The sequence below is a fragment of the Diabrotica virgifera genome, chromosome 3 (assembly GCF_917563875.1).
Source record: "Diabrotica virgifera virgifera chromosome 3, PGI_DIABVI_V3a".
Lineage (NCBI taxonomy): Eukaryota > Metazoa > Arthropoda > Insecta > Coleoptera > Chrysomelidae > Diabrotica > Diabrotica virgifera.
Genome location: NC_065445.1, coordinates 190,278,612 through 190,298,872, shown reverse-complemented (window position 1 = coordinate 190,298,872; position 20,261 = coordinate 190,278,612). Strand labels below are relative to the sequence as shown.

Here is a 20,261-nt window from a genome sequence, read left to right as displayed (position 1 = left end):
GTGGACGTCCAACAGACATTCGGTAGTGCGACATTTGGACCAAAATAGGACGTTCCTTGGACGAAAACGGACCTCCCTAAAGTCTGTGAAGGACATCCTTGTGCTATTAGGGATGTAGGTATATAGTATCTTTATTCTATTATATTCTACTCTATTTCAAACCTATTCTATATAAGTATCTACACATTACACCTATTATCATCATCATCATTCTCTTTGCCTTATCCCTATGCAGTGTCGGCTTCCCTAATTGCATTTCTCCACACAATTCTATCTTGAGTCATATCAATGTTAATCCCCTTTACCAACATGTCCTGCCTTATCGTCTTCTTTGGTCTTCCTCTCCTACTCCTTCCAGGAATCTGCACTTCAGCTATTCTTCGTATTGGGTGATTAACGTCTCGATGTTGAACATGACCAAACCATCTAACCTATGCTCTCTCATTTTGGCATCAATTGGTGCCACACCTAGACTTCCCCTAATATACTCATATCTAATTTTATCCTTCTTTGTCACTCCACTCATCCATCTAAGCATTCTCATTTCCACCACATGCATTCGTTGTTCCGCTTTCTTTTTCACTGCCCAACATTCAGTTCCGCGCATCATAGCCGGTCTTGTGGCTGTTTTATAGAATTTTCCCTTCAGCTTCATTGGAATTTTTCTGTCACAACACACCACTCGCTTCTTTCCACTTCATCCATCCAGCCCTAATTCTACTGCATGCATCTCCATCTATTTCTCCATTACTCTGTAATACCGATCCTAGGTACTTAAAACTATTGCTTTTCACAATCATTTCACCTATTATATTATATTTTACTTTATTCTATACTATATATCTATTCTAATCTATCTATATATTTCATTTAATCTGTTACATTCTACTCTATTCTGTTTTAAATCAAATACTTTATTAGTAAGTATCTACATATATATTACATCTATTCTATTATATTCTACTCTATTCTATTTCAGTTTATTTTATACTATATATCTATTCTAATTTATCTCTCTATTTTATTTATTTTATTAATCTGTTCTATTCTATTCTGTTTCAAATCAAACACTTTACTCAAACAAAGAAACAAACGACATTCAAAAGCTTCTAATAAAAAAATCATTGCATTGGTACTACTGAAAATATTGACATTTTTACAACATTTATTCCAAGTTCCTTCAATTTTTTTGAGGACAAGAAAATTTTGCTTTCAAGAAATTCACGAATTTATTGGCGTCAAGTTAATAACGAACAAACTTGGATGTCAAATTGTGCTTTGAGAACACGTCAAATTTGGCCTTGAATAACTTGGTCAATTTATTGTTGATGTAAAGTGCACTTTAGCAGAAGTAAAAATAATGACATTGAAAAGACCATTTCGTTAACTTTATGACGCGAGGATCAAATTGACTTTGACGCTTGACGTTAGACGTTAAGCCTAAGCCCTAAGCCACAGCATAATAAACGAAACCAGCAAGGACACTCCCTGATGCCGCCTTTGAAGTTGAAAAGTACAGGGTCGCCGTTTTTCGCGTAGTACATCTCAGTGGTGATGTGATGTGTTAGTTCATCAGTGTTGCCGATGTCACCAACTTTATTACTCGTGAGAGATTCTTTTTGAATAATTTCTGGAATTTATGCAAAAGATTAACAATACAATCGCCATTCATCGTCAATATTTTGTGTTATGTCCCAATTATTGACATAATTCTTACAGGCATACGTATAAAATTATGTTAAAAAATATTTAATATTATCAGAATGTCATAAAAGTTAAGTAAATCTGATGATTATGTACAAATCGGCAACACTGTCGATTTTCTACATTGTCTGGTACTACGCACAAAATGGCCGACGATCTGCGCCGTAATAGTGCGCGAACTTTTCCCGCCTACTAGTGTGTCACTGCTGTTGCGTTTTCTATGCTGTGCCTAAGCTAAGTGCTAGTGCTAAGTTCATGTTGAACCACCTGTGAACCACGAACCACGCTATTTTGTAATTTATTTATGTTTTATTTTATGTTGTATTTAACACAAAAATAATTGTTCTACTTGTTTCTACTTTCTACTTAACATAAGTTTTAAATTTTAATGTAAGTACACTTTTCATCTACAGATCTCACACTCTATTCTTAAGATCCCTATATTATGTATTATATTTTAGGTAATAAAATCTCACAAGGCTCTGAAAAAACAAAGATATTTAATTTCAAATTATTATGCATTTTATGATTTTATTAAGTTCACTCTCAGAATATTCATTAGATCCTACGATATTTTGAGGTTCTTTTTTTGGCAAATGTAGTTCAATATAAGGAATACAAATAAAGGGATAATTTTTTTTCGAATTAAACAATTTTATTAATTAGGTATTACACAGGCCAACAAAAAGGTTTATAAAACTTTTCTTACAAATTTATGTGAATCCTATGTATTTTTTGGCGCTAAAAAAGAAAGTGAAATTATATTTTACATATCACCCACAGTTTTCCGACAATATGACACTGGTTTATTCTACATTATAATAATTTGAAAAAGACAAAATACCGAAATATAGACCTGGATCCTGCGTACCAAAAAAAGTTGATTAATACCAAGCTGAAAATTTGTTAATAGCTTAACGGTGTCGAGTCGGACAAACTTTGATGTATGGGAACACTGGAACAGGGGAAGTTTTAATTATTGTGGTACAGTTTAAAAATTTGGAACGTCAGATCACCAAAAATTTCCCATGTATTTTGTCAGACAGAATGTCCAATTGATTTGTTAACCTTTCATTAAACTCTCATGCAAAAATCAGTCTTCTATTACTAACCAACAGATTCCTGTCATTTGACATGTTCTTCGTGTTCCACTTATTAATTTGCCCAGTTGGTGATAAACACCAGTCTGATTTTTGCATGAGAATTTAATGAAATGGTAACAAATCAATTGGAAGTTCTATCCGACAAAATACATCGAACGTTTTCGTAGTCTGACCTGTTCCACAATTAAAACTTTCCATGTTCCAGTGTTCCCATACATCAAAGTTTGTCGTACTAGACACCGTTAAGCTATTATCAAATTTTCAACTTGCAACTTTCAACATAATCAACTTTTTTTTTGGTACGCGTGATCCAGGACTAATACATTAAAATGACACATTATTAGAATAATATCTTTTTCTGTCGACCGTCCATTTATGATCAATTTTAACACCCTCAAAATCATTGATTAATGACCCCTATTAATGAATGATTTTCTATTAATGAACGATTTCATTATAAGCAATGCAACATACATTGCTTGCAGAACGTTTTCCAAAATTCCTTCCGTTATTGCTAAATTCTTGAAATTAGAGCACCCGCCTACACTGGGCATTGTTTTAGACGTTCCTCTGCCTCAATACTGTGTGACAGTGGTGCAGAATTTTCAGCTATTAAAAGACTAGGTGGCTGGAAATCGACTGCTGTAGCAGAAGGTTATATAGATAATTCTATGCAGAATAAACTTGAGACGGCTGAAAAACTCTTGGGACAAAATACCACTAAACCCTGTCAAAGTACTTCCTTCAGCACCACCGCTTCTTCTTCTATCACCGAATTTATAGAGGTCCAAGAAGACTTAAATATAAATTTGTCAAAAATGCTATACAGCAGATAATCATTTATCAGTACCTTCCTTTAATTTCAGTAATTGTACTACATATTTCGAATATTAATGTTTAGAATAATAAAACTACCACTAAGGAAAATTAAACTTTAAATAAAGTTAATGAAAGCTGAAAAAATTGTTGTTTATCGTTAAGTAAATAAAAATTTAAACTAAGATATCTTTATTTCTGAAAAGTATGGTCGACGGAAAAGTTTTGTAACGAGCTCGTGAATTAAAATGGCGATTAACAATCTCAAACATTAACGCGCTCGCTCTGCTCACGCTTTAAAATGTCTCAATTGTTAATCGCCCTTATTAATACACTTGTTGGTTAAATAACTATTATCTAATTCTTATCTTGTAATATAGTCCAGAGTAATAAGGTTTTTCCCATGACACTTGAACAGCCAGGGTACTGAAGTGTTTTTTCGACAGGTAATACCTATAAGAGCAAATTGGAACTATTTCCTGCGTAGGATCTGGCGGCCATTTTTATTTATAAACAATTAAGTGTCAAAAATGGCATTTTTCACTTTTTTTTTTCAAATCAATGGAAAACAGGGAAACTTATGGTTTTTTTAGTACAAATATCTTCGAGATTATGGAAAAAGCTTTAAAATGACGTATTACAAAGTTTGATATACTCATTTATTGTTAATATAATTGCGGAAAAAGGTCGGAATTGCAAAAAAAAAATTATTTTCACAATAACTGTTGTAAAAACTAGTGTACAGCTATGAAATTTTTGTTAAATGAGGGTTCTTTGGTGCTTAATATGTGATAAAATTTCAAAGCGATTCATTAAATTGTTTAAATTTTATTCAAATTGTTTATCCCAGAGAGCATTTTTTTGCAATAACATAAGTCAGAAGAAAATGACGTTAGAACCATTCCACAGGTGTCAAATAAAAGAGGATGAGCTATATTTTCAACTTGGTTTAAAACACGTGAGTAAAAAATGCATTTATTAGTAATAAATAATTATGCTAAAGTATCGTAAATCTTTCCTTATAAACTTTTTATTTTGCTATATAAGAAATTATACATATTTATTACAATTTTTTATCAATTATGATATACATAGATAAACATTACTTGGTAGTTGTGTACTTAAAATTCTTAAAACAGGGTAAACAAGTTAATTTTTTTGGAAAAAGTTATTCAAAAAGTTTATAACATATTATACATATTTATTACAATTTTTTATCAATTATGATATACATAGATAAACATTACTTGGTAGTTGTGTACTTAAAACAGGGTAAAAAAGTTAATTTTTTTGGAAAAAGTTATTCAAAAAGTTTATAACGAAAAATTGACGATACTTTTGCATAATTATTTTTTACTAATAAATGCATTTTTTATTCACTTTTTTAAACCAAGTTGAAAATGTAGCTCATGCTCTTTCATTTGACACCTGTGGAATGGTTCTGTCATTTTTTTCTGACTTGTGTTATTGCAAAAAAATGCTCTCTGGGATAAACAATTTGAATAAAAATAAAAATGTATACCATTTTTATTCATTCAGTTGCGGTGCGAAACCAAAACTGTCTTAATTTTTACTCAGACCAATAAATGGGTATATCAAACTTTTTAATACGTCATTTCATCGTCATTTTAAAGCTTTTTCCATAATCTTGAAGATATTTGTACTAAAAAAATCATAAGTTTCACTGTTTTCCGTTGATTTGAAAAAAAGGGGAAAATGCCATTTTTTGACAGTTAATTGTTTATAAATAAAAACGCCGCCAGATCCTACGCAGGAAATAGTTACAGTTGAGTCCGCGAGTCTTTACCCGTGCGTTATTAATACCTGGCAAGATAAAACACATACTTTTTATCTAGCATCATTCTCTTCTACGCATGAAACACATGACAAACCAGCAGCCGTTTGTTATTAAGTAAACACACGTTATTTTTATGAACCATCTAGACTCAGTGCATTGAAAAGAGATAGGTACAAAAAAAGACAATTCGGTATGTTTTCATATTTTAAGCACAATTTGTTTGACGTTTCTGCTTTGTTTACTTTTGTGGCGGTCAGTAAGTTGAATTTTTTGCGATTCTTGTCGAATTTTTGCGTTTTGAAGTTTCTTTATATTACACAAATAGTTGTTTTCACAACTAATTTTATATTGGGCTTTGAAATTTTAAGGTAAATAATTATATTTTGGCAATTAATATTTAAAACATACAAAGCTAACGACGTCATTCACACAGTAAAGAAATGATTGTGTTTAGATTTCCGTCAAAGTGAATAAAATAACAAAAATAAAATATGATATTGAATTTTTTTATAAATTGTTTATTTATTTATTAATCAATAATAATAAAAGAATTTATTAAGCTACTTCAAATGTAGCTGTAATTCTGCACAAAAAAATTTTGAAGCAAAACTTACATTTGACATTCTATATATTTGATAACGTCAAATTTTATAATAAAACCCGTAATCGGAACAGTAGCCACTTTCTGTCAGTTGTTGTTGCGTGAAATAGATTTCCGACTTATTTCGTATGCTTTAAATAATGACGCACGGGTAAAGACTCGCAGACTCAACTGTATAATTTGTTCAACGGTAGTAATATAGGTATAATAGTATTACCTGTCGAAAAAACGCTTCAGTACCCTGGCTGCAGAAGTGTCACGAACAGGGTATATTTTTGTCTTATTACCCTGGCCTAATAGTATAGACCTGTATATATAATCACTTCAGGAGTAAATGCTTTTGTATTTTCTTTCTCTTTTTTCTGTAAAACTTCTCAAGTAGCTTTTTCTCCTATGCGAGACACTCTGTTGTTCCAGATGAAGTGACCAACAGTAATTACCCATCATGTTGGTGTTCCAACGTCTCTGGTATCGTTTCTCCATCACCTTATTGTCCTGGTGGAAACGATTGCCTTGTTCTTCATTGAGATCAGCCAGAATTTCAGGGAAAAAGTCAAGATGGTTATGCCAAAAATTGGATTTTGAGGCTCCATTAGACATCCCAAATCTTTAAACTTATCGAATAAATTAGCTACTATAAGCTCACAGTTAATGTCTTTCACATTACCTAAAGATTTGGTTACAACTTTTTTGAATGCAATCCAAGCTTCTTTTTCCTTAGTAGTCATCACGTCCATCAAGTTAGCAGAACAAAGTCAGCAGAACACAGTTATTCTTATACCATAATTCTTCTTCTACGGCACTACAGCCCAAATTGAGCCTTGGCCTCCTTTATTTTTTGCCTCCACCCTTGCCTGTCTGTGGCTGCTCTTCTCCATATACGGACTCCTAAAAGGGCTTGTGCGTCGCTGTTTACTGTGTCTTCCCAGCGCTTTCGTGGATTCCCAACCGGTCTCTTTCCTTGCATTCTAGCATTCAGTGCTCGTTTTGGTAGCCTATCCTCTCCCATTCTTATCACATGTCCGGCCCATTGCAATCTTTGTAATCTAATGAAGTCTGACAGGGGCGTTTCCTTATAAAGTTGATAAAACTCGTTGTTGTATTCTTCCGAAGATTCTGAAGATTCCGTTTTCCCTCACAAGTCCTAGTATTCTCCTAAGTACTTTCCTTTCAAATGTGTCGAGTTTGTTTTTGGATGTTTCTTTCAGCACCCAGGCTTCACTGCCATAGCATGTTATTGGTCGAATTAAGGTTTTATAGATTCTCATCTTTGTATTTCGGTGGACACTTTTAGACCGAAATATATGGGAGAGGGCAAAATAAGCTCTGTTTGCCTGCGTTATTCTCTTCCGTATTTCTCCATCTTCTGATCCGTCGGCATATATTTCTACTCCCAGGTATGTAAACTTTTCAACCGTTTCAATGTCATCTTCATGTATAATGTTTTCTGGGATTATATTTCTTCTCGTCTGAGTCATTATTTTTGTTTTTTCTGTGTTAATTTCCAGACCTAGCATTTTTGTTTGTGTTTCTAACTCTGCATATGTTTCCTGTGCTCCTGTTGGTGTTCTACTCATAATATTAATATCATCAGCATAAGCGGCCAGTTGAACCGTTCGGTTGGTCAGTAGATTTCCTCGTCCAGTTTGCATTTGCCTAACCGCATACTCCAGTGCCAGGTTAAACAATGTTGGGGCCAGCCCATCTCCCTGTTTTAGTCCTTGCGAAATGTTAAAAAAGTCTGTCCGGTGGTTTTGTATTCGTACACATGCCTGAGTTTCATCCATTGTGGCTTTAATGAGTCTTATTAACTTGTGTGGTATTGCGAATTCAGCCAATATATAGTATAGTTTGTTCCTTTTGACTGAGTCGTATGCCTGTTTGAAGTCTACAAACACGTTGTGAACATCAACATCGCGTTCCCATGCTTTGCTCAAGATCTGTTTTACTGTGAATATTTGATCCAATGTCGATCTTCCCCGTCGGAAGCCCGTCTGATACTCTCCAATAATATTTTCTGCTAGTGGTTGGAGCCGCTGGTGTATAATACACTTTATATGCTGTACATAGTAGAGAGATTCCACGGTAGTTTTTGCACTGGAGTTTGTCTCCTTTTTTATAGATCGGGCATACTATACTTTTCTTCCAGTCGTCGGGTATTTTCTCTTCTTGCCATACGTCTCTGATGAGCGCGTGGATGTGACTTGCTAGGTGGTCGCCACCTACCTTATATAGTTCTGCTGGTATTTCATCAACTCCCGGAGCTTTATTGTTTTTCTGGGCCTTAATGGCTTCGAAAACTTCCTCTCTGGTTGGAGCTTCTACTCCATTCTCTTCTACGTAGATCATACCCATTTCATCTTCCGTGTCTACTTGACTTCCAAGTAGTGTCTGAAAATAATGCTTCCAGGTTTCTGTGACTTTCTGTTGGTCACTGATTATTTGCCCACTTTCATCTTTACATAGACTTGTTTGAGGTTTATACCCACTTTTTATCTTTTTTAGGTATTCGTAAGCCCCTCTAATTTCGTTGTTTTTGAAAGGTTCTTCCATTTTTTCTATTTGTCCATTTTCATAGGCTCTCTTTTTATTTCTACATGTCTTGTCTGCTTTCCGTCTTGCGACTTCAAATAATGTTCGTCTTTCCCGTGTTCTTCTTGTTATGTACATTTTGTGTGCTTCATTTCTTTCCTCGATTGCTTGTCTGCACTCGTCATCCAACCATGCTGCTCTTCTCTCCATTTTCTTGTTTCCCAGGGTGGACGCTGCTGCTGTCAGTACTGCTGTTTTGATATTAGTCCATTTGCCCTCTATGGAGTGCAGTTCTAGCGTCCTTAACTCATTTGCGACTTCTTGTTCGAACTTCTCTTTACATTCCTGAATCTTCAGTTTTTCCAGGTCCAGTTTGTTTGTTCTTTGTTGTCTTTCGTTTCTTTTCCTGTTAACTCTGCATCTAAATTTGGTTTGTACTAAAAGATGGTCTGATCCACAGCATGCTCCTCGTCATGTTCTCACATCGGAGATACTACTGGCTGCCCTTTTGTCTATCAGCACATGGTCAATTTGATTGGTTGTGGTTCCATCTGGTGAAATCCATGTCATTTTGTGTATGCCTTTATGTGGGAAGCATGTGGAACTTATAACCATGTTTTTACTGGTGGCAAAATTTATCAAAAACTCCCCATTCTCGCTTGTTTCATTGTGCAGAGAGTGTTTTAATATTGTGCCATAGACCTGCGGTTCCTTGCCTATTTTAGCATTCATATCACCCATTATAATCTTGATGTCATCTTATACCATAATTAAGTGTAAATTAAATGCAAATTTAATGTTCCAAGCAAAAATTTATTGCTCTTTTCTTTTAAAAGTTATCGCATGTTCTGCTAACTTGATAATCAAGCTAGCAGAACACTAGTTTAAAAATTTGATAAATCATTTATAATTGAATGCCAAAGTATTCTCTGAATTAAATGCTAATTTAATGTTCCAAGAAAAAATTTATTGCTCTTCTTCTTTAAAAGATATCGCATGTTCTGCTAACTTGATAATCAAGCTAGCAGAACGCTAGTTCAAAAATTTGATAAATCATTTATAATTGAATGCCAAAGTATTCTTTGAATTAAATGCTAATTTAATGTGTCAAGAAAAAATTTATTGCTCTTCTTCTTTAAAAGATATCGCATGTTCTGCTAACTTGATAATCAAGCTAGCAGAACACTAGTTCAAAAATTTAATAAATCATTTATAATTGAATGCCAAAGTATTCTGTGAATTAAATGCTAATTTAATGTTCCAAGAAAAAAATTATTGCTCTTCTTTAAAAGTTATCGCATGTTCTGCTAACTTGATAATCAAGCTAGCAGAACACTAGTTCAAAAATTTGATAAATCGTTTATAATTGAATGCCAAAGTATTCTGTGAATTAAATGCTAATTTAATGTTCCAAGAAAAAAATTATTGCTCTTCTTCTTTAAAAGTTATCGCATGTTCTGCTAACTTGATAATCAAGCTAGCAGAACACTAGTACAAAAATTTAATAAATCATTTTATAATTGAATGCCAAAGTATTCTGTGTATTAAATGCTAATTTAATGTTCCAAGAAAAATATTATTGCTCATCTTCTTTAAAAGTTATATTATTAATTTAAACTTGATAATCAAGCTAGCAGAGCACTAGTTCAAAAATTTGATAAATCATTTATAATTGAATACCAAAGTATTCTCTGAATTAAATGCTAATATAATGTTCCAAGAAAAAATTTATTGCTCTTCTTCTTTAAAAGTTATCGCATGTTCTGCTAACTTGATAATCAAGCTAGCAGAGCACTAGTTCAAAAATTTGATAAATCATTTATAATTGAATACCAAAGTATTCTCTGAATTAAATGCTAATTTAATGTTCCAAGAAAAAAATTATTGCTCTTCTTCTTTAAAAGATATCGCATGTTCTGCTAACTTGATAATCAAGCTAGCAGAACACTAGTACAAAAATTTAATAAATCATTTTATAATTGAATGCCAAAGTATTCTGTGAATTAAATGCTAATTTAATGTTTCAAGAAAAAAATTATTGCTCTTCTTCTTTAAAAGTTATATTATTAATTTAAACTTGATAATCAAGCTAGCAGAGCACTAGTTAAAAAATTTGATAAATCATTTATAATTGAATACCAAAGTATTCTCTGAATTAAATGCTAATTTAATGTTCCAAGAAAAATATTATTGCTCATCTTCTTTAAAAGTTATATTATTAATTTAAACTTGATAATCAAGCTAGCAGAGCACTAGTTCAAAAATTTGATAAATAATTTATAATTGAATGCCAAAGTATTCTGTGAATTAAGTGCTAATTTAATGTTCCAAGAAAAAATTTATTGCTCTTCTTCTTTAAAAGTTATCGCATGTTCTGCTAACTTCATAATCAAGCTAGCAGAACACTAGTTCAAAAATTTGATAAATAATTTATAATTGAATGCCAAAGTATTCTGTGAATTAAATGCTAATTTATGTTCCAAGAAAAAATTTATTGCTCTTCTTCTTTAAAAGTTATCGCATGTTCTGCTAACTTCATAATCAAGCTAGCAGAACATGTGATAACTTTTAATGAAGAAGAGCAATAAATTTTTTATTGGGACATTAAATTTGCATTTAATTCAGATAATACTTTGGCATTCAATTATAAATGATTTATCAATTTTTGAACTACTGTTCTGCTAGCTTGATTATCAAGTTAGCAGAACATGCGATAACTCTTAAAGAAGAAGAGCAATACATTTTTTATTGGAACATTAAATTTGCATTCAATTCAGAGAATACTTTGGCATACAATCATAAATGATTTATCAAATTTTTGAACTGTTGTTCTGCTAGCTTGATTATCAAGTTAACAGATTCCGTCCGATTTGGACGTCGAAACGTTAATAAAACCAGTTTTTTTACTAATATACTGCTTCTTCATCTGGCATTTGCCCTACTTCCACAATTCGGCCACGCATTTTAGTTTAGAAAGTTTCACTTTTCCGCACGCGGTTTTTACTTTTCCGCACGCGTGTTAATTTAGATATGTTGATATGGCCTTAAAGTAATTATAATACATGCAATAAACTAATATTTAGATATTATTTACTAATTTATTTCAAATATATCTTATTGCGTTCCTGTGTAACATCCTGATCATAACAAGACCAGGGCATTAAGCAACACCACACTGTTGGGAGAAACGATGGGAGGAATTCCTCGAACATCCCTTAGGATATTCAAAAGAAAAACGTCCACCGTTCCATCCATCAGAATGGTGCTCTGCCCGACTGCTCAGCCCTGGGTTCGTTCCCTGTTCATTCTTCCTTCACACCCATCCCAGAAAAGGTACAGGAAATAAAAAGTCTATCTAATCATTTTTAAATACGCTATTTATTGAAATATAAAAAAAAACTTAACAAAAATCATTTTTATTGTATACTGATAACCGAGTTAATTTTCTAAGCCCGTGACCGAGACCCCGCTGGTAATCGGTACAAAAGTTATAAAGGTAAAAAATTACTCAGCTTTAAGTCCTTCCGTTACAGTTCCTAAAGGAGGTCCCCAATCCCTGTAGAATTTGTCGTCGCCGGTAGTTAAGGGAAGTCTAGGGCTACGTTGTTGGGCTGTCTTGTCTCTGTAGGGCTGTCTTGTTTAATTTATTCTACTGCATCAGGATACGGTTGTAAGCTAATTCGTTCTCCAAGGTAGCGGTAGAAGGTTTTCTTTTCCAGGTGCTTGATTAAAATCTTCTTCCCGAGGTAGGGGCTAGAAAAATTCAAACAAGGATCAGTTTTCTCCCAAAAGAAAAGCCCGATCAGAAATAAAGCTGAGTATTGTGAGAAACACGATCTCAGCAAAATCTCTGACCACGGCGTGGTATTATTAAAAATAAAAAGAAACGGAAAGAATTATATCAATAAAATATTATAACTATGTACAGGAAATAAAGTAATATACCATAATATACCAGAGAAAAATAAATAAAAATTATACAAGTTTTTAAGCTTTATTTCAAGGAGAAAGTAGGTATCTGCTGTGCAAAAGAAATCAGTGAAAAACTTAGGCTAAAACTAGATAATCAAACTTACCCATTGTTTAACGGCCTACACACAAACACGATAATGTATGCCAATATTGTGCCTGATTTACGTGGCAATGGCAAAAGGGAGCTAGTACAAATTTTTATCGCATTAAATAGCTTCGAAGAGATGTACTAATTGACTTGACGGTAGTAGGGTCGCTTCTAGAAATATATAGTCCGAGGGACAAATACCAAGCGGAGCTTGGTGTAGCGTTCAATTGGCTGATTGAAACGTTACACACCCCCCAAGGTACCGGAAAATTTTTTCACAGGGACTTGAAAAAATTTTTTTTCATAAAAGAAGAAGAATAGTTGTAAAAAAAATGTGAATAAGAAGAAGGATGACAAGTAAGAATGGCAGAAAAGAAAAAAAAATGTTGATAAAAACTCGAGACGTGAAAAGAAGAAGAATCAGAAGAAGAATGAATAAGTAGAGTAATTATATTTAAGATAATATTAAAAAGAAAACAAGAAGAAGAAATAGTTGATTTGAAAGAGAGAAAGAGAGAGAGAGAGACAATATTTAGCACAAATCAAGTTATTACAGTTAAATATAAATATTTGGACCAGCAATAAAAAATTGTTGCTAATAGCTGTACTATAAAATTCAACTGTAAAAAGAAATGACGCTAACCAGCTAGTTAAGCCTTGTTCTCTGAACTTTTGCTGCAGATACCTTCATTCGAAGAAAAAGAATAAAGCATTGTATTAATAACTAAAAATAAGCTGAATTAATATTTAACAAATTCTGTAGGTATACCTAATTAATACTAAAAGCTAAAATTTAAACTTACAATTATAAATAAAATAAATAGTAAGGGATGCGCCTTTGAAGTAAAGTAAAGCACCCCTAGGTCAAAGCAAAAGTTAGGCAGTAAGCACAACATATTATTCAGCCTATCAATAAAAATGGAGGTACGGTAATATGAGATAAACAAAATTTTATATATATATATAGTCTTTTGAGTCCCTTTTACTTTTCAGTGTCGGGACTGGTACATCCTTTCACGTGTGTACAAATGTTGACCATTGTTTCTTATTGTATGCTAATCGGCTTGCTTCTGCTATTGTTTTCCCCTTCCTTTGGATGATTTTAGCGACTACTGTATCCCAATCTTCTCTAGGTCTTCCTCTACTTCTTTTCTTTTGTATCCTGGCTTCCCATATTTTCTTCACCGGTATGTTGTCTTTCATTCTTTTCATGTGTCCCCACCAACTTAGTTGTTTTTCTTCAATATACTCAAGTACAGATTTCGTCTTAAGATCTGTGCGTATATCTGTGCTTCTTATTCTGTCTCTCATTGTCACTCCTCTAACTCTTCGTAAATACTTCATTTCTAGGGCTTGTATCTTGCTTTTTAGTTTTCTAGTTAGTATCCATGATTCACAGCCGTATGTGAGCACTGGTCTATATATGGTGTTGAATACAGTTAGTTTGGTTTTTCTTGTGATTTCCTTTTTGTTTAAGAAGCTATTTTTTATTGCATGAAATAGTTTTGATGTTTTACTTATCCTCTCTTCAACATCTTTGTCCTGCCTTCCATTATTTTCGATTGTAACGCCCAAGTATTGGAAATGGTTTACTTGTTCTATTGCCTCCTCATTAATTTGCATATTTATTACGACTGGTTCTTGCGATATTACCATGGTCTTCGTCTTATGTGTATTTATCTTCATACCCTGTTTACATAATGCGTGATTCCATGCTTGCAGGTTATTTTGCAGGTCTTCTTCTTTTTCTGAGATAACTACTACATCATCTGCGAATGCACATTCCGAAATGGTTACGCTATGGAGATTCCTGTACCCTACATGCAATTTCTTTAGTTGTGGTGTGCACTCTATCATGATTTCGTCCATAAAGATGTTGAAGAGGGTTGGGCTCATGACACCTCCTTGCCTTAGTCCTTCAGTTGTTTCGAATTCTGTTGATTTCATGTTTTTATGTATTATGTAGTTCCTATTTCTCTTATAAAGACTTTTGATGATTTCAACTAGTTTATCGTCAACCCCTCTTCTTATCAAGCTGTCCCACACAGTTTGTCGTTTCACCCTGTCGAATGCCTTTTCCAGGTCTATGAATGCCATATATGCTTTCTTTTTAGACAGTAACGTTTTTTCAATTATTTGTTTTACCGTGAAAATATGGTCTTGCACTCCTCGTCCCTTTCTAAAGCCACTCTGTGCTTCGTTTAAAGTAGTTTCTGTAATGTTTCTCAGCTTTTTTTCTAGTACTGTTTCATAGACTTTGAGAGAAGAACATAACAGTGTAATTCCTCGATAGTTGTTACAATCTTTGTGGTCTCCTTTCTTATATATCGGCACTATTACTCCTATCTCCCAGTCCTTCGGTATTGTTTCTTTTTTGCTTGCTTCTTTGAATATTTCAGCTAATTGTTTTACGCCTTTCATTCCCATGTACTTCAGCATTTCCGGTGGTATATGGTCGTGTCCAGGTGCCTTTCCGTTTTTAAGTTTGCCTATTGCTTCTATTGTATCTTCGATTGTTATCTCGATGCTTGTTCTCTGTTCTTCACTACCTGTCGCGTTACTGTTTTCTTTATTCCTATCCTCTTTTGTGATAGTTAATAATTCTTGGAAGTGTTGTCGCCATCTTTCAATAATTTCTTTTTCTTCTGTGATTATTTTTCCTTCTTTGTTTTTAATTCTCATATCCTTACTAGGTTTGTCTGTTCTCAGAGATTTTAATGTTCTATAAAAAAGTTTTTGATTTTCTTTGCTATTGTGTTCCAGCTGTTGTCCAAATTGATGCCAACTCTTTTCCTTTTCTGTTTTTATCATATCTCTTACTGCAGTTCTTGCTTCTTTGTATTTGTTGTAATTGTTTATTGTTTTGTTTCCTAAATAATTATTCCAAAGTTTTTTCTTAGTTTTCACTTGTTGTTTTATTTCGGCATTCCACCAGTTTGTTTGTTTCACCTTGTCATTCCTTTTACTAATGCCACATACTTTTTTCGCCGCTTCCAGTAATATATTTTTAAATGATTGCCATTTTTGTTCTAGGTTGTTACTATCATTTGCATTTTCCAGAGCTGCTATTTCTAAATCAACCATTTCTTTGTATCTTAGGGCAATCTCTTTGTTTCTGAGCTTGTAAGTTCTGATTGATTCGTATTCAATTTTTCTTTTGTTTTCTTTTGTATGTTCCTGGGGTTTTTTGTTTTTATTCTTTATTCTAGCTTCCAACAAATAATGGTCACTACTTATTTCTGGTCCTCTTCTGACTCTAACGTCTTGGATTACCTTTCGATTGTCGCGTTCTACTAGTATGTAATCAATTATTGACTTTTCTGATTCTCTTGGTCCTTGCCTAGTAAATTTATGTATGTCTTTGTGTTGGTAGTGTGTGTTTGTTACTATTAAATTATTTAGTACGCAGAATTCTATTAACCTTTTTCCATTATCATTTCTCACTTCTTCACCGTACCTTCCAATTACATCCGTTACTGTCTCATCTTTGATTCCTACTCTTCCGTTGAAGTCTCCAATGACGTAAATCCGCCCTTTACTGTTTTCTATTGCTATATTTAGGTCTGTCCAGAATTTTTCTTTGATTTCTTTTTTCTCATTTTCATCGGGTCCATATGCCGTAATTATTGTCTGTGGCTCTCCCTGTTCATCTTTCATCTCAAGAGCGACTATTCTTTCTGACCAGCCTTTCCAGTCCTGTATATTTATTAGTTTTTCTTTTTTAATTATAGTACCTACTCCTGCAGCTGCTCTCTTTTCCGGTGGAACCCCGCTATATATAAGCAAATGACCGCCTTCTAGGTATATTTCACCAATTCCTTTCTTTTTTGTTTCTGTAATACCTAATATTTCTATTTTGTTTTTATCGAACTCGTAGCTCAATTCTGTTTCTTTACCATTTAGTCCTCTGATATTCCACGTTGCTAGTCTCCAAATATTTTTCTTATCCTGTTTGCCATTGTCATTACCTATTTCTTGCCTTGTCGTTTCCTCATTGTCCTTGCACTTGCTTTTCCTTGCAGTTAATTTGTCCAGTTTTTTGTATTGGCATTATCCCTTTCCAATTCGCTGCTTTTTGTATTCCAAGTCCATTTCTGCCCATTGATTATAAGTTTTTGGTATCCAATTTTTACTGTTTTCCTTTCTTCTATTTTTTGTTTCGCAATTTCCTTCAGTTTTTGTTGAATTTTTCTTTCGTTTTGGGTCAAGTCGTTATTTATATATACTTGATTATATTTCCCCCTAGTTAATTTAGATTTGTTTTTCATTATCTCCAATTTTTGTGTAAAATTCTCTACTTTAATCAGGTATGTCTTCTCCTTTATTTCCTTTATTTTTGGGACAGAAATTTTTATCTTTAACTGGTCTTCGAAAAAATGTTTTACATTATCTTCCATTTCCTTTTCTGTAGCATTTGGAATTTCCAGACCGCTTATAATAATATTGTTCTTTCTGTCTTTCCTATCAGCTACTTCTAGCCTTTCTTCTATTTCTTCAATTTTAATCATTTTAACTCGCAATTCTTTCATTTCCTGTTTTATCTTCAAATTTTCCTCTTTTAGCTTTTTTATTTCTTCTCTGTATATTTTATTCATTTCTCTTACCTCGTTAATCAGTTCCTTCGTATCTTTCATAATTTCAGCTGTAGTCTCGTTTATTAATTCCTTGATAATTTCCTTAAATTGCATAATTTCTTCATTAGTCATGTTCATCCTGATTTATTTGCCCTTATCTCAGCACGCTACTGCTGTAATGTGTGCTGTCTATATGTCTAGCGTAAGATAACGTCCACAGAGGTTCGCTCTTCAGAGGTTGTTACCTATCCAGACACTTTTTGGTAAAACTGGTTGCCTATCAACTTAATTTGTATTTCAAGTGTTTTTAGTAATTATTATATTTATAAGTTATTCTCTAGGCTATTCTCACCTGCAATCCACTTCTTGGGTATTTAATTCGCCAATGATCACTAGTACGTATTTTATCAGTCCGTATTCTCCCGGTATTTCGAGTTTTTAATACGGAGCACAAATTCACACGTGTGTAAACAATCACCAGTAGCGTCTCTGTAAAAAAAATGTGAATAAGAAGAAGGATGACAAGTAAGAATGGCAGAAAAGAAAAAAAAATGTTGATAAAAACTCGAGACGTGAAAAGAAGAAGAATCAGAAGAAGAATGAATAAGTAGGGTAATTATATTTAAGATAATATTAAAAAGAAAACAAGAAGAAGAAATAGTTGATTTGAAAGAGAGAAAGAGAGAGAGAGAGACAATATTTAGCACAAATCAAGTTATTACAGTTAAATATAAATATTTGGACCAGCAATAAAAAATTGTTGCTAATAGCTGTACTATAAAATTCAACTGTAAAAAGAAATGACGCTAACCAGCTAGTTAAGCCTTGTTCTCTGAACTTTTGCTGCAGATACCTTCATTCGAAGAAAAAGAATAAAGCATTGTATTAATAACTAAAAATAAGCTGAATTAATATTTAACAAATTCTGTAGGTATACCTAATTAATACTAAAAGCTAAAATTTAAACTTACAATTATAAATAAAATAAATAGTAAGGGATGCGCCTTTGAAGTAAAGTAAAGCACCCCTAGGTCAAAGCAAAAGTTAGGCAGTAAGCACAACATATTATTCAGCCTATCAATAAAAATGGAGGTACGGTAATATGAGATAAACAAAATTTTATTGATAGTAAAATAAAGATGTACTAGATAAACTGCCAGAAAAGTTTAGACAAGTCAAGGTTATAATCATAGATAAAAAATGAAACAATGAACTTAGAAAAGATAAAGAAGAATGATAACGAATGAACATAATTTAAAGGTCTGATATTAAGAGCCAATAACAAACAATGTCAATAAAACAAAAGAAGACTCTTGAAATATTTAAAGTATTCACAATATATAAAAATAAATCTCAGATGTTTTGGTGGGTGTTGAGATGAAAGTAGTTGAAGCTCAAATTCTAATGAGATATTTCAAGAGTGCCAGGGCGCCATGCAAGCAAAAAATCGAAGGTTCATGAAAAAGAAAATTGGTAAAAGGTGTCATAAAATTTTCCTATTGAAGCAGAAGACATGATTACGCAGAAGTTGAAAAAAACTATATGTGCATAATGCACGCTTAACTTCAGGAAGTATTTACGACCTGAGGATAATAGTTTTCTAAAAACTATTAAAATTATTTCAAAACGCCATGGAATTACACAAAAGGTGTCACCTGGGACGGCTGCATAATAACATTTGTGTTTCGAAAAGAGAGTAGTAATAATTAATATACGCCAAGATAGTTCCAAACACGGAAAGGATAGAATCTGGTGGTGGCCCAAACTCAAGATAACGCGTATTCAGGAATCACAATCGTGAAAAATGCACGATAAAAAGATACAAATTATGAACCTCGAAAAATTGATTACAAAAAAAAAATTGACAGAAATGTTGTTAAAATAAAGATGTGGAAAACGTCTCTTAAATATAAGAAAAGACAAAATCAATTATTATCGATGTCTGTATCGTTATCAACGTCATCATCATCAATGTCGTCACAATCTGTTTCTTCAGGTTTTAAATCTCTGACGTGGAAATTCCCTAAGTCAACACCATTAAGATCCTTGACAGCATAAACAGTGGAAGAAATAACTTTGTCAATAATGCAAGGAACAAATTTCGGAGCAAGTTTTGAGGTAAAATTATCAACAGCTTTAGACAAGACAAAATTTCTTTTCCAGACTTTCATTCCAGGAGAATAAGTCGGAGAAGGCCTTCTACGTAAGTTATAACGATCCCTGTTGGTAGTGTAGGAATGACGAATTCGTTTTTGGACTTCATCGAAGATAGGGGTCAAGTTTTCGGGCGGCAAGGGAGAGAAAAGACTGTTGTTAATATTTACCGAATTATTTGCCCTATCCTCAATGCTTCCGTAAAAGGAACCGTCAGTTGGAATATTCCTGGCAAAAGTTAGGAAAGAGGGAGAAAATTTGGTAACATCATGTTTTGCGAGCCTGATTGCCTGGGCTATCTTAAATATGTCTTTATCCCAGTCTTTATGGTTGTCTTGAATAAAAAAACGAATAGCTGTTACGATAGTTTTGTTTACCCTCTCAGTTGGATTAATCTGGGGAAAATATCTGGCATTGTACCAGATTTTCTGTACATTGTATCGTTTCATAAGGTCCTTAAATCCCTTAGAAATGAACTGAGGGCCATTGTCAGCAGCAAAAATCTGCGGGACACCGAAGATTAGGAAGACTTGATTTTCAATATATTTCACGATGCCAGCAGACGTCGCTGAGGACATGGGGTGTACTAAGATAAACTTGGTGAACCAATCTACAACGACCAAAAGATATCGATTACCCTTCTTAGATCGAGTATAAGGACCTAGAAGGTCAGCTGAGAGGAACTGAAAGGGGTAGTTGATGTCCCTGTATTTACCCATTCGGCCTGCTGGTGGTAAATTTGATGATTTACACGAAGCGCAAACTTTGCATTTAGAGACATATTTTGAAACATATTGCCTCATTTTAGACCAATAGTACAATTCGGAAATTCTGCCAAGGGTTTTGGATACACCTAAATGACCTGCTGTAGGTTCGTTGTGGTACATATGGAGGATAGATTTTCTGTGTGGGGAGGGAA

At 33.3% G+C, this 20,261-nt stretch overlaps 1 protein-coding gene across 1 annotated transcript in view; it reads left to right on the top strand.

Moving 5' to 3' along the window:
- The first annotated feature begins 1,431 nt into the window (after positions 1-1,431).
- Positions 1,432-20,261, top strand: part of LOC126882268 (serine/threonine-protein phosphatase 6 regulatory ankyrin repeat subunit B-like) — a 32,559-nt gene continuing 13,729 nt past the window's right edge. Inside the window, exon 1 of the mRNA XM_050647102.1 lies at positions 1,432-2,094. The gene's annotated coding sequence lies outside the window, so the exon portion shown is untranslated. The remainder of the gene's footprint in view (positions 2,095-20,261) is intronic.